A 15,857-nucleotide genomic window follows, 5' to 3' on the forward strand; every position below is an offset into this window, starting at 1 on the left:
TACTTTACAGTATTGTAGTGGTTTTTGCCATACATTGACATGAATCAGCCATGAGTGTACCTGTGTCCCCCATCCTGAACCCCCTTCCCACCTCCCTCCCCATCCCATCCCTCAGGGTTGTCCCAGTACATTGGCTTTGTGTGTCCTATTTCATGCATCGAACTTGGACTGGTGACCTATTTCATGTATAGTAATATGCATGTTTCAATGCTATTCTCTCAAATCATCCCACCCTCTCCTTCTCCCACAGAGCCAAAGTCTGTACTTTATATCTGTGTCTCCTTTGCTATCTCACATATAAGGTCATCATTACCATCTTTCTAGCTTCCATATATATGTGTTAATATACTGTATTGATGTTTTCCTTTCTGACTTACTTCACTCTCTATAATAGGCTTCAGTTTCACCCACCTCATTAAAACTGATTCAAATGTGTCCTTTTTAATAGCTGAGTAATATTCTATTGTGTATATATACCACAGCTTTCCTATCCATTCATTTGCCAAAGGACATCTAGGTTGCTTCCATGTCCTAGCTATTGTAAATAGTGCTGCGATGAACATTGGGGTACACATGTCTCTTTCAATTCTGGTTTCCTTGGTGTGTATGCCAGCAGTGGGATTGCTGGGTCATATGGCAGTTCTATTTCCAGTTTTTTAAGGAATCTCTCCACTGTTCTCCATAGTGGCTGTACTAGTTTGCATTCCCACCAAGCTTTTATACCTTCATATACATGCTTTCCTGCTGCAGTTTCCTTTCATTTTAACTCAGGTGATTTCCTTTAGCATCTGTTGGTGCTAGTGGTAAAGAACCTACCTGCCAATGCAGGAGACATAAGAGACACGGGCTCGATCCCTGGGTTGGGAAGGTCCCCTGGAGAAGGGAATTGCTACCCACTCCAGTACTCTTGCCTGTAGAATCCCATGGACAGAGGAACCTGGCAGGCTACAATCCATAGGGTTGCAAAGAGTCAAGCAAGACTAAAACAACTTGGCAAAGCATTTATTTTAAGGCAGGTCTAGTGATGATAAAATCTTTCAGCTATTTTTTTTTTTTCCCTGTCTGGGAAGGCCTTTCTCTCTCATTTTTTAAGAATAGTTTTTTGGTCTAGTATTCTTGGTTGCCAGTTTTGTTTTGTTTTGTTTTTTTCCTTTCAACACTTTAAATAAGTGATCCAACTCCCTTCTCTCCTACTGTGTTTCTGCTTGAGAAAGCATTAATAGCTTTACAGTTTTATTTTGTTTTCATGTGGTGAGTCACTTTTTCTTGATGCTTTCAAAATTCTGTTTTTATCTTGGGCTTTTGAAAATTTAATTAGAATATATTTTGGCATGGGTTTCTTTGACTTCTTCCTAGTTGGAATCTTTATATTCTCAACTATGGATTTCTGCTTCCTTTCTTGGATTTTAGAAGTTCTCAGTCATTTTCTGTTTTTTTTTTTTTATTCCTTTGACTGGATAATTTCAAATACCCTGTTTTCATGTCCTCTGATTTTTTCCTTGTGTCTATTTAAGCCTACTGTTGAACTCCTAAGAATTAAATTTATCTTTTGCATTCCTCAGCTCCAAAATTTGTTAACTTGTCTTTTTAATATTTATTCTTTAGTTTCCATTTTATTCATGTATTGTTTTCTTCTAAAAGATCTGTAGAGCACCTGTATGACAGTTATTTTGAATTCTGTATTTGGTAATTCATATTCCTCTGTTCCTTTAGGGTCATCCTCTGGAGATTTATTTTGTTCCTTTATTTGAGTCATATCTCAATGTTTTGTCATATGTCTTATAACTTTGCATTGGAACCTGTCCATTTGGAAAGCCATCTGCCCTAGTTTTTATGGACTGGCTTCACACAGGAGAAGAACTCTTTTTCTCACTAATCGGCCTGGCTAGATTGCCCTGGTGTCTTAGACGGTAAAGCATCTGCCTATAATGTGGAAGACCTGGGTTCAATCCCTGGGTGGGGAAGATCTCCTGGAGAAGGAAATGGCAACCCACTCCAGTACTCTTGACTGGAAAATCTCATGGACAGAGGAGCCTGGTAGGCTACAGTCCATGGGGTCGCAAAGATTTGACATGACTGAGTCGTTTCATTTCATTTCAGCCTGGCTAGAGATTCTGAGGGACACTGAAACTATTTAGGATGTTGCAAGTTCATAACTATAGGGTGCTCCAGCTCCTTTTTCATAATAATAATTTTAATAATATCTTACTATTTCTGGTGCAAGCTTTCTGGTTTTACAGGAGCATGTACCTCATTTTCTTTGGGTCCATTAGCCAACAGGCATTCAAAGTATGCCAGTTCTGCATCAACACCCTGAGTCAAGTAAAATTAGAATTAGTCTCTTAGGCAGTTCTCTCAAAATTTAAAATTCTAGACTAATATTCAGTTCTTCTCTCCCCACTTGAGGATGAAGCCTCGTGTTTTATGTTGTATACTACTTCACAGTTGTGTTGAATCATGCTGGCTTCAGTAAACATTCTTCTTTGCTTTCAGTGGCCCATAGGTTGCCAAACTATCAGCTTCATCAGCACTCCAAATGAGATGTGAAAGAAATCAGTCTTCTGGCAGTCCTCCAAAAAGTTGGGACATTGGATACACACACTCACACACACACACACCACTCTTCTCTTTCTCTGTTCAGTCACAAGGTGGAATATTTGCTCCCAGGACTGATTTATCTTGGCTTGGGAATGACAAAGATGACTTTGAAATGCCTCTTCTTATCTATCTCAGAGCAACTAGTCTCAGTTTTGTACTTTCCTGAAGTACAGCAGCATCTTATTTGGATTCTGAAAATCTCATGTAGGTTTCTGGTCTGTACTTTTTGTTATATTGATATTACTGTGGGGGAATGACTGCTGGGGATTTCTATTCTTCCATCTTGCCAATGTCATTGTTCTTTTTTTGACAGTTTGGTATCAATAATATGGTAGTTTCATAAAATTAATTTTGAAATGTATCTTTGCATTTCTTTAGAGAATGTTTTTTCTTTTCACTTTTTTCCTGCTTCTTGACTATGCTCTGGAAAGGTAAGACTTAAATTTTAATTGACTTTCACATAAATAAGTTTAAAAAAATTTTGGCTTGTTAATATGAGCACTTTACTATTAGACATATATTTGTTTTTGTATTCTTAGCACCTGGCACAGATATGGCATTTGATGCATGTTTGTTTAATGAATAAATCAATTAATGAATAAAAACAGCATAGTAAGCAACTTTCAAATAATGAATATTATACTACTATTACAATAATTATATTTTATTTTGTTTTTGGTGTAATATATCTATAGATAAATTTTCCTCAAAGAGATGTGGAAGATAGAGAGATTCTATAGTGGAAACCAACATTGACCAGAATAGTATCACAAATGAAAACGTATTTTTTGGATATGAATCAAATTCTACTTCAAGTTTCTAGATTGATAATATTATTTTTCTTTAGAAAATAACTTGTTTCAATTTATTTTATGGGCTTCTCAGGTGACGCTAGTGGTAAAGAACCCGCCTGCCAATGCAGGAAACAGATGCAGGTTCGGTCCCTGGGTTGGGAAAATCCCCTGGAGGAGGGCATGGCAACCCACTCCAGTATTCTTGTTTGGAGAATCCCATGGACAGATGAGCCTGGTGGGCTATAGTCCATAGGGCCCCCAAAAGTTGGACATAGCATGTATGCAGACCTTGATCTAAATTAAATGAATTATTATATTCTTATTGATAGCAGCTATTTTTCCAAGGAACATTTTGGTACTTGCACTAATATAGGAATTGTATTCAGCAGTACTTCATATAGAGATGGAATGACCTTTTCAGAAAATACTGCTGCTAAGTCGTGTCTGACTCTGTGTGACCCATAGACGGCAGCCCACCAGGCTCCCCTGTCCCTGGGATTCTCCAGGCAAGAACACTGGAGTGGGTTGCCATTTCCTTCTCCAAAGTATGAAAGTAAACAGTGAAAGTGAAGTCTCTCAGTCCTGTTCGACTCTTCATAACTCTATGGACTGCAGCCCACTAGGCTCCATCCATGGGGTTTTCCAGGCAAGAGTACTGGAGTGGGGTGCCATTGCCTTCTCCATCAGAAAGTACAGTAGGTGCTATATGAAGTAGTTAGTAGTAACATTTTGGACAATATATAATGGGTGAAAGTAAGGTGAAAGTAAAAGATTTACTTTTCTGGAATGATTTATTCAAAAGGTTGGTTTTCAGTTATTGTTCAGTCACTAGGTCATGTCTGACTCTGTGACCCCATGGACTGGAGCATGCCAGGCTCCTCTGTATTCCACTATTTCCTGTAGTTTGCTCAAATTCATGTCCATTGAGTCAGTGATACGATCTAACCATCTCATTCTCTGCTGACTTCTCCTCCTTTTGCCTTCAATCTTTCCCAGCATCAGGATCTTTTCCAATGAGTCAGTTGTTAGCGTCAGGTGGCCAAAGTACTGGAGGACAGAGGAGTAAAAGAGCACTTATTGATAAGTTGAAGACAGACAGCCCATTCTTTAAGTAACTGTGTTATGTGAGATATATTTGTAAACCATATTAATCTTTAGGACAGTTGAAGTTAGCAATATATACTCAATTGTATTATTTTCTTTCATGAAATTATCTTTCTGCCTGTCCTTGTGTATCTTTAAACAAAATAATTAATTTTGGTGTGTAGGGACAGAGGAAGAGTAAAACTCATTGACAGGTTCAAGTGGGGTAAGTCAAGGTACAGATTCCATAACAAATAAAAATGACAACATGAGTTTGTTGAAAATGCATTGAAGGTGAGAAATAGTTGATATCAGAAAGGACAGAAGTGCCAAAATGAAAGATTAACTAGATATAACAACTGGAACAGCAGGGAAACGAGGATGAATGACAACTCAAATGCTGATCTCAGGTAATTAACCTTCTAATAGGAAGATAAGAATTATATTCATATATTAAAAACCAGGAAACACAAGACCTGATGGATCAAAATGAATACAAGCCTTAGAAATAGATCAGAATTCTGGAGATTACCTGATGTTCCAAGTGTTAATCCCTTAGTTGTTCAGTTATTGGAGGTTTTGAAGTGAGTGTCTTAAGGATAACTGAAATATCAGAAAGAGCAAGGGTTGAAAATTGGGACACTGAATCTTTACCAATCTGTACATATTATTTCCTTGGAGTAAATGATGGCAGAATAGAAGAATGTGTGCTCATTTTCTCCTGCAAGAATTCCAAAACTGCAACTCACTGATGAAAAACCATCAATAGGATAATGTTGTATCCCACCAAAAAAAAGATACCACATATGGAAGGGCAAAGGAGAAGCCCCAACAAGACAGTAGGAGGGACAAAATCACATTTAGAATCAAACTCCATGCCCACCAGAGACTCTTGCAGGACTCAAACAAAACCTTATCTAAACCAGGACCCAGAGACCCCACTGAGACTGAGTCAGACCTGCCTTTGAAGGTCTGAGTGTCTTCTGCAGAGGTACAAGTCAGCAGTGGCACACTGTGGGAACATGAGATCTGGCTACAGCAGACCTGGGAAGCTGGCTTGTGGCATAAGTTCTCTTGGAGGAGGTCGCCATTAACGCAACCATAGAGCCACCAAAACAGACTCTTGGAAGGCAAAAACAAAACCTTGTGCACACCAGGACCCAGGAGAAAGGAGCAGTGATCCCAAAAGAGACTGAGTCAGACTTGACTGTAAATGTCCAGAAGTCTCCAGTGGACGCCTGGGTCGAGAGTGGCTGGCTGTGGGGCCGGGGCACTGCATACAACAGTGCTGGCATAAATCCTTTTGAAGGAGGTCAACATTACCACCATTACCCTTACCATAGTTTGTTTGGCCTTAGGCCAAACAACAGGGAGGGAACACAGCACCACCCATCAACAGAAAATTCAATTAAAGATGTACTGAGCATGACCCCACCCATCAGAACAAGACCCAGATTCCCCTAGAGTCAGTCCCTCCCATAAGAAGACTTCTACAAGCATCTTATACTTATCCATCAGAGGACAGACAGAATGAAAATCACAATCACAGAAAAGTAACCAAACTGATTACATGGATCACAGCCTTGTCTAACTCCATGAAACTATGAGCCATGCCCTGTAGTGCCACTCAAGACAGGAGGGTCATGGTGGAGAGTTCTGACAAAATGTGGTGCACTGGAGAAGGGGATGGCAAAGCACTTCAGTATTCTTGCCTTGATAACCCCATGAGCAGTATGAAAAGGCAAAAAGAGGTTCTATGATGACCTACAAGACCTTTAGAACTAACAACAACAAAAAAGAAAGATATCCTTTTCATCATGGGGACCAGAATGCAAAAGTAGGAAGTCAGGAGATAACTGGAGTTATCAAGTTTGGCCTTGGAGTACAAGAAGAAGCAGGGCAAACGCTAACAGAGTTTTCCCAAGAGAACACACTGGTTTTAGCAAACACTGACTCTACACATAGACATCACCAGATAACCAATACTGAAATTAGATTGATTATATTCTCTACACCCAAAGATGGAGAAGCTCTGTAGAGTCAGCAAAAACAAGACTGGGAGCTGACTGTGGCTCAGATCATGAACTCCTTATTGCCAAAATCAGGCTTAAATTGAACAAAGTAGGGAGTAGCACAGACCATTCAAGTATGACCTAAATCAAATCCCTTACGATTATACAGTGGAAGTGACACATAGCTTCAAGGGATTAGATCTGATAGACAGAGGGCCTGAAAAACTCTGGAGGGGAGGTTTGCGACATTATACAGTAGGTGGCAATCAAAACCATCCCCATGAAGAAGAAATGCAAAAAGGCAAAATATTTTTCTCAGGAGGCCTAAAAAATAGCTAAGAAAGAAGAGAAGCAAAAGGCAAAGGAGAAAAGGAAAGACATATACATTTGAAGGCAGAGTTCCAAAGAATACCAAAGAGAGATAAGAAAGATTTCTGAAGTAATTAATGCAAAGAAACAGAGGAAAACAGTAGAATGGGAAAGACTAGAGATCTCTTCAAGAAAATTAGAGATACCAAGGGAATATTTTATGCAAGTCAGTCAGTCAGTTCAATCGCTGTCATGTCTGATTTTTCCTGACCCCATGGACTGCAGCAGGCCAGGCCTCTCTGTCCATCAGCAACGCTTGCAGTTTACACAAACTCATGTCCATAGAGTCAGGGATGCTATCCAACCATATAATCCTCTGTCATCCCCTTCTCCTGCTTTCAATCTTTCCCAGCATCAGGGTCTTTTCCAATGAGTCAGTTCTTCACATCAGGTGACCAAAGTATTGGAGTTTCAGCTTCAGCATCAGTCCTTCCAATGAATATTAAAGACTTATTTCCTTTAGGATGGACTGGTTGGAACTCCCTGCAGTCCAAAGGAGTCTCAAGAGTCTTCTTCAACACTGAAGTTCAAAAGCATCAATTCTTCAGCACTCAGCTTTCTTTACAATCCAACTCGCAGATCCATATATGACTACCGAAAAAATAAAAACATAGCTTTGACTAGACGGACCTTTCTTGGCAAAGTAATGTCTCTGCTTTTTAATATGTTGCCCATGTTGGTCATGACTTTTCTTCCAAGGAGCAAGCATCTTTTAATTTCATTTTAATTTCATGGCTGCAGATAACATCTGCAGTAATTTTGGAGCCCCCCCAAAATAGTCTGTCACTGTTTCCATTGTGTCCCCATCTTTGTCATGAAGTGATGGCACTGGATGCCATAATCTTAGTTTTCTGAATGTTGAGTTTTAAGCCATCTTTTTCACTCTCCTCTTTCACTTTTATCAAGAAGCTCTTTAGTTCTACTTTGCTTTCTGCCATGAGGGTGGTGTCATCTGTATATCTGAGGTTATTGATATTTCTTTTGGAAATATTAATTCCACCTTGTGCTTCACCTTTTAGGATTTGAAATGAATGATAACCCATGCTGTATAGGCCTACGTAAGATGGACAGGTCATGGTGGAGAGTTCTGAAAAATCGTGGTCCACTGGAGAAGGGAATGGCAAACAACTTCATTATTCTTGCCTTGAGAATCCCATGAACAGTTGTTCAGTTCAGTCGCTCAGTTGTGTCTGATTATTTGCGACCCCATGAATTGTAGCACACCAGGTCTCCCTGTCCATCACCAACTCCCAGAGTTCAACCAAACTCATGTGCATCAAATCTGTGATGCCATCCAGCCATCTTATCCTCTGTTGTCCCCTGCTCCTCCTGCCCCCAATCGCTCCCAGCATCAGGGTCTTTTCCAATGACTCAACTCTTCGCATGAGGTGGTCAAAGTATTGGAGTTTCAGCTTTAGCATCAGTCCTTCCAAAGAACACCCAGGACTGGTCTCCTTTAGGATGGACTGGTTGAATCTCCATGCAGTCCAAGGGACTCTCAAGAGTCTTTTCCAACACCCCAGTTCAAAAGCATAAATTCTTCGGCATTCAGCTTTTGTCACCATCCAACTCTCACATCCATACATGACCACTGGAAAAACCACAGCCTTGACTAGACGGACCTTTGTTGGCAAAGTAATGTCTCTGCTTTTCAATATGCTATCTAGGTTGGTCATAACTTTCCTTCCAAGGAGTAAGCGTCTTTTAATTTAATGATTGCAATCACCATCTGCAGTGATTTTGGAGCCCCCCAAAAATAAAGTAAGCCACAGTTTCCACTGTTTCCCCATCTATTTCCCATGAAGTGATGGGACCAGATGCCATGATCTTCGTTTTCTGAATGTTGAGCTTTCAGCCAACTTTTTCACTCTCCTCTTTCACTTTCATCAAGAGGCTTTTTAGTTCCTCTTCACTTTCTGCCATAAGTGTGGTGTCATCTGCATATCTAAGGATATTGATATTTCTCCCAACAATCTTGATTTCAACTTGTGCTTCTTCCAGCCCAGGGGTTTCTCATGATATACTCTGCATATAAGTTAAATAAACAGGGTGACAAAATACAGCCTTGACGTACTCCTTTTCCTATTTGGAACCATTCTATTGTTCCATGTCCAGTTCTACATGTTGCTTCCTGACCTGCATATAGATTTCTCAAGAGGCAGATCAGGTGGTCTGGTATTCCCATCTCTTTTAGAGTTTTCCACAGTTTATTGTTATGCACACTGTCAAAGGCTTTGGCATAGTCAATAAAATAGAAGTAGATGTTTTTCTGGAACTATCTTGCTTTTACCATGATCCAGCAGATGTTGGTAATTTGATCTGTGGTTCCTCTGCCTTTCCTAAAACCAGCTTGAACATCTGGAAGTTCCCGGTTCACATATTGCTGAAACCTGGCTTGGAGAATTTTGAGCATTACTTTACTAGCGTGTGAGATGAGTACAATTGTGCAGTAGTGTGAGCATTCTTTGGCATTGCCTTTCTTTGGGATTGGAATGAAAACTGACCTTTTCCAGTCCTGTGGCCACTGCTGAGTTTTCCAAATTTGCTGGCATATTGAGTGCAGCACTTTCACAGCATCATCTTTCAGGATTTGAAATAACTCAACTGGAATTCCATCACCCCCATGAACAGTATGAAAAGGCAAAAATATAGGACACTGAAAGATGAACTCCGCAGGTCAGTTTTTGCCAAATATGCTACTGGAGATCAGTCGAGAAATTTCATGCAAAGATGAGCACAATAAAGGACAGAAAAAATATGGACCTAACAGAAGAAGAAGATGTTAAGAAAAGGTGGCAAGAAAACATGGAAAAACTATACAAAGAAATATTGATGACGCAGACAACCATGATGGTGTGATCACTCACCTAGAACCAGACATCCTTGAATCCAACATCAAGTAGGCCTTAGGAAGCTTCAATACAAACAAAGCTAGTGGAGGTGTATGGAATTTAGAAAGATGATAACAATAACCCTGTGTACAAGACAGCAAAAGAGACACTGATTTACAGAACAGTCTTATGGACTCTGTGGGAGAGGGAGAGGGTGGGAAGATTTAGGAGAATGGTATTGAAACATGTAAAATATCATGTATGAAACTAGATGCCAGTCCAGGTTTGATGCACGATACTGGATGCTTGGGGCTAGTGCACTGGGATGACCCAGAGGGATGGTATGGGGAGGGAGGAAGGAGGAGGGTTCAGGATGGGGAACACATGTATACCTTTGATGGATTCATTTTGATATTTGGCAAAACTAATACAATTATGTAAAATTTAAAAATAAAATAAAATTTAAAAAAGAAAAAAAAAAAAAACATTAGTTTTGACGTACAGCAACAAGAGGTTTTAAAAACCTCATAATTTCATGTACTGTTTTTATTTGTCAATTTTATTAAAGATATAAAGGTAGGAGCTTTTACTCTTTCTGTTACTTAGGTCTTGAGTTAATGGTACCTTTTAGAAAAACTTTATGTTCTTAATCAAAACAAATACAATTTAGAATCTAAGATTGTATGATATGTTTGTGGTTGTTGGAAAGCTTTATTAAAAAAAAAAAAAAAGTTCAGTTCCTTTTTCCTCCTTAAAAGATGAGGCAAAATATCTTAAGGTAGAGCCTGTTAAAATATTTTTCTAAAGATAGTTTATGAAGAACAATTATGTAATATATGTTAAATATTTCAAATATTAAAATACTTGTCACAACAAAACTTAGCTTCAAAGCTATCTTTACTCATTAATGTTTTTCCTAAATAGTAGACATTAAATCAACTTAGTTTGATTCAATACATTTTATTTAGTTCCTCCATTTGTACAGATAGGAATGTGACAGCATCACTACAAGTCCCATGTGTCGAATTTCCCATAAATAAAAGAGGGGGGGCTTGGTAACCAAAGTTGGAAAGTCTAGATGCATAAAAATTCCACAACTAAATCTACTTCTCAAAGATGGTTTCCAAAAGCCGAACCTTTCCAATTTTGAAACTGCCCATTTACCTTTCATTCTTTAAAAAATGCTAATAAAAGTGAAAGTGAAATATTGACATTTTATTTCACTTATTAAAAATGTCCCCCAAGTCCGATCTATCAAAAGGTGACATATTAAAGTTTTATTTTTTATCAGATGATCAACTACAAACTGGTATCACTACAAAGTAGTGAAAAAGCTGACCACCAGAATTAAGAAGCAGAATGAAATATAGTAACACAGTTGCTTTTCTATGCATTTAACTTTTTCTTTTTATGGATACAATTTAAACTTCGTGAGATGTTTTTTCTGTGCCATATCACATGGTTTGTGTGATTTTTAGCCCACCTGCCAGGAATTGAACCCAGACCCCTGGCAGTGAGAGCACAGAGTCCAAACCACTGGAGGACCAGGGAATTCTTAAGATTTCCTACTTGTACAATTATGCTTTCAACTCTTGCCTGAATATTTCACATGCACAAGTAGAAACTGCCTCTATTGGACTGCAGTTAATTCAATATTTTGTCAGTCCTTCAATAATGATCAAATATATACTCTTTACTATGCTCTAGGGGCTTCCCGGATGGCTCGGTAGGTAAAGAATCTGCCTGCAGTACAGGAGACACAGGAGACATGGGTTCAGTCCCTGGGTCAGGAAGATACCCTGGAGAAGGAAATGGCAAACCACTCCAGTATTCTTGCTGGGAAAACCCCATGGACAGAGGAGCCTGGCTACAGTCCAAAGAGTCGCAAAGAGTCAGAGGCGACTAAGCATGTATGCATGGGCTGCGGGCCCTCCTCCTACCCCCTCATCCCCCCAATCCCCTTCCCATGCTCTAGGGAAACAAAGATGAATAAGGGGTGGACCTTCCTCTCAGGGTGCTCAAGTTTGATGGTCTGATTAGAGACATACGAATAAGTAAATAGTTACAAAATCTTTAGTCTGAGAATCAACAACACTTCAGAATGTTAACTGAGCAGAATCAACTGTGGGAAGTATAGGTTAATTAGAAGGCAATTTTTCTCTTTTAGACTTCCATAACTTATTGTACTTGGTGCTTCTCAGTAAATGTGATTGTTAAACTTGGGGGAAAAAAAGAGCACATTGTTTTGATAGCCCTCTTCTTGCCCCGTGACCTGCAAATAGCAAATAGCATCTTTTCTAATTTCCTCCAAAATCTAAACGGTTGGTAACTTTGAGCTGCTGAAATGAATTCTCTCCATGCACTAAAGCAAAATTAAAACAAAAGACATGTTTGTTTTCCCTCTAATTATATCAATAGGGGTCAGCACAATGTCTAATTCATTATAAGCACTTACTAAATGGCTATTGAATTAATGAATTGTTGATTAAGATATAATATCTAATATGGTTAGGATTTTTTTTATTATTTTAAAAGAAGGGCCTTTAAGATTGTTTATCCAATTAATTTATAGGTGTTTGGAAGAAATAGGGAAATTATTTAAATGTAGGTACCTTCCTTAAGTGCTTTGCCTCTACCACTTGTCCCTATGCTTGTGCAATGCATATAAGAAGAACGAGGTCAGAGATTGTTTTGAGATGGTAGAGTAGAAGGATGAGCAATCTCCTTTTGTGAGAGCATCAAAATCACAACTATTAATAGCTGTTGAACAACAATTGACAGGAGGATGCTAGAACCCACCAAAAAAGATACCCCATGTTCAAAAACAAAGGAGAAGCTGTATAATCATGATAAAATCAAATTTCATACCTGGTAGGTTGGTGAACCACAGTTTGGAGAACAATAATACCAAAGAAGTTCCCTCACTCTTGTGAAGGTTCTGAGTCTCATGTCAGGCTTCCCAGCCCAGGGATCCAGCAAAGGGACTAGGACTCTCCAGGGAATCTGATTTTCAAGGTCAGTGGGATTCAATTACAGGACTTCCACAGGACAGGGGAAACAGAGGATCCATTCTTGGAGGGCACAAATGAAAACTTGTGTGCACCAAGACCCAGGGGAAAGTAGCAGTGACTCCACAGAATACTGAACCAGACATATCTGCTAGTGTTGGAGGGTCTCCTCGGGAGGAAGGAGTAAACAGTGGCTCACTACAGATCTGGGGACACTGGTAGCAGCAGTTCTGATAGGTGTCCCTTGGCGTGAGCCTTCTTGGACATTGCTATTAACTCTACCATAGAGACTCCAGGCCTGGGTTGCCTGAGGATAAGCAGCTAATTAGGAGGGAGTGCAGCCCTACCCATCCACAGACAATCACATTAAAGTTTTACTGAGCATGGCCCTGCCCACCACAGCAAAACCTAGATTTTTCCACCATGTCCCTCCCATCAAAGAAGCTAACAGGGAAGACTAAGCAAGCCTCTTGGTCTTATCCTCCAGAAGGCAGACAGAAGAAGCAAGAAAAACTACAATCCTGCAGCCACCAGAACAAAAACCACATCACAGAAAATTAACCAAAATGAAAAGGAAGAGAGTTATGTCCCAGATAAAGGGACAAGATAAAACCCAGAAAAAAACAAATAAACAAAGTAGAGATAGGCAACCTTCCAGAAAAATAATTCAGACTAATGATAGTGAAGATGATCCAGGATCTTAGAAAAAGAATGGAAAAGATGCCAGAAAAGTTTACCAAAGACAAAAGAACTAAAGAACAAGGAAACAGAGATGAACAATACACTGGCAGGAATGAATAGCAGAATATCTGAGGCAGAAGAATGGATAAGTGACCTGGAAGACACAATGGTTGAAATCACTTCTACAAAACAAAATATAGAAAAAAAGAATGAAAAATGTTAAAGGAAGTTTAAAACCTCTGGGACAACATTAAATACATCAACATTCATGTCATAGATATCCCAGAAGGAGAGAGAGAGAAAGGACTTGAGAAATTATTAGAAGAGATAATAGCTGAAAACTTCCCTAACATGGGAAAAAAAAATAGTCAGTCAAGTCTCAGAAGCTTAGAGAGTCCCAGGCAGGATAATCCCAAGGAGAAACCTATTGAGACACATAGTAATCAAACTGACAAAAATTAAAGACAAAGATAAAATATTAAAAGCAACAAGGGGGAAATGACAACATACAAGGGAACTTTCATAAGGTTAATAGCTGATTTCTCAACAGAAATTCCACAAGCCAGAAGGGAATGGCATGATATATTTAAAGTGATGAAAGGGAGACACCTACAACCAAGAATACTCTACCCTGCAAGACTCATGTTCAGATCTGATGGAGAAATCAAAAGCTTTCTAGACAAGCAAAAATTAAGAGATTTCAGGACCACCAAACCAGCTTTACAACAAATGCTAAAGGAACTTCTCTAGTATGGAAAAACAGGAGAAGTATAAGACCTACAAAAATAAAATGCAAAACAATTAAGAAAATGGTAATACGATCATACATATCAATAATTACTCTAAATGTAAATGGATTAAATGCACTAACCAAAAGGCATAGACTGCTGGGTGGATGAAAACAGGTACATGTATGCACTTCCACTTACCACATCACTCTACTTAACCCCCCAAATTGTATGTAATTATTTTATATTTTTGGTTAATCATGTTTCCAGTATGGTTTGCAATTGTAATTGTCTTTTATTTTTTGTCTGGCTATTGATTTTGAAAACTGATAAACATCTTTTACTGTAGTGATTATGTAGCTATTATTCATTTTAATACCATTGTATCATGATTGATCAAGAGAAAATAATATAATTCTATATCACTGTTCTACCATTTAATATAAAAGCACGTAATTGCTTTTTAAAACACAGATGCACATTAAAATTATCTCATAATTTTTTGAAAATTATGAACAACCATGTATTGTTTTTTTTCTCCAAAGCTTCAGATATGATTCTCATGAACAGCTAAGTTTAAAGAAAACTGGACTACATTTGTTTCACTTTTTCTATTTCATATTCAGTGCTCCTGTCTCATTTAGTTTATGCTTTCCAATTTCTCCATCCCTTTATTTTTGTTGTTCTTTCTCAAACCTTTATCAAGTGTTGTAGAAAACACTTTTTTGCACACATATATATATACATAGTATGTATAATATAATATATATTTCAGAAAACATGAAATTTTGCTGAGCTAAAATTTTATGACATTTTTATTTCACTTGTTTAACTAAGTATAAGTAGAATGCTAGATTTCTAATTTATAATCACTCAAAATTGTTATATAGTTCCATTTATTCTGGCATCTAGTATTAATGCTAAAAGTCTAGAAACTTTATTATCTTAGTGCTTTTAAAAATAATTGGATGAGGCTTGAAAATTCCAATTTAATTCTGAGAATATAAAGAAGTATTAAGCTGCAAAAAAAAGAAAAAAAACGTGATACAGTTAACTAAAGTACAGATTTTGTTCAAATTTCACAAAATTTTATGCTAGTGTTCACTATTTGTTTTCATACTTTATACATGATTTCACATTATATTTAGTTGCATTGAGGTGCTTCAGCTTCATGCAATAAATTCTGGTAAATTTTCTTTTCATCTGTATTCTGTGTTACACATATTTTCTAATTTTCTTTATGACTTCTTACATACACCCGTTATTTAGAGGTGGACACTGAATTTCCAAATATATGTTTTTTTTTGTTGTATTTTTTTTAATATCCTTGATATTAATTTCTCATTTTGATACTAATTTCTCATTTAAATACTTTCTTCTCTGCAATCACTTTCTGTGTTTTTACAGTCTTCTAACATTGTTGAGGCTTTCAATGGCTAAGTCAAACATGTATCTTGGTAAATATCATATTGCACTTGAAAATATGTGGGATATTTTCAAATATGTTTTGATATTTATTTCTAAAGTAATTTCACAGTGGTAAGAGAATAGAATTCTCTTTCCTGGCTCAAAATTCTCAAAGCCGGGCTTCAGCAATACGTGAATCGTGAATTTCCAGATGTTCAAGCTGGTTTTAGAAAAGGCAGAGTAACCAGAGGTAAAAGTGCAAACATCCGCTGGATCATGGAGACAGCAAGAGAGTTCCAGAAAAACATCTATTTCTGCTTTGTTGACTATGCCAAAGCCTTTGACT

Source organism: Bos mutus, chromosome X (assembly GCF_027580195.1).
Source record: "Bos mutus isolate GX-2022 chromosome X, NWIPB_WYAK_1.1, whole genome shotgun sequence".
NCBI lineage: Eukaryota > Metazoa > Chordata > Mammalia > Artiodactyla > Bovidae > Bos > Bos mutus.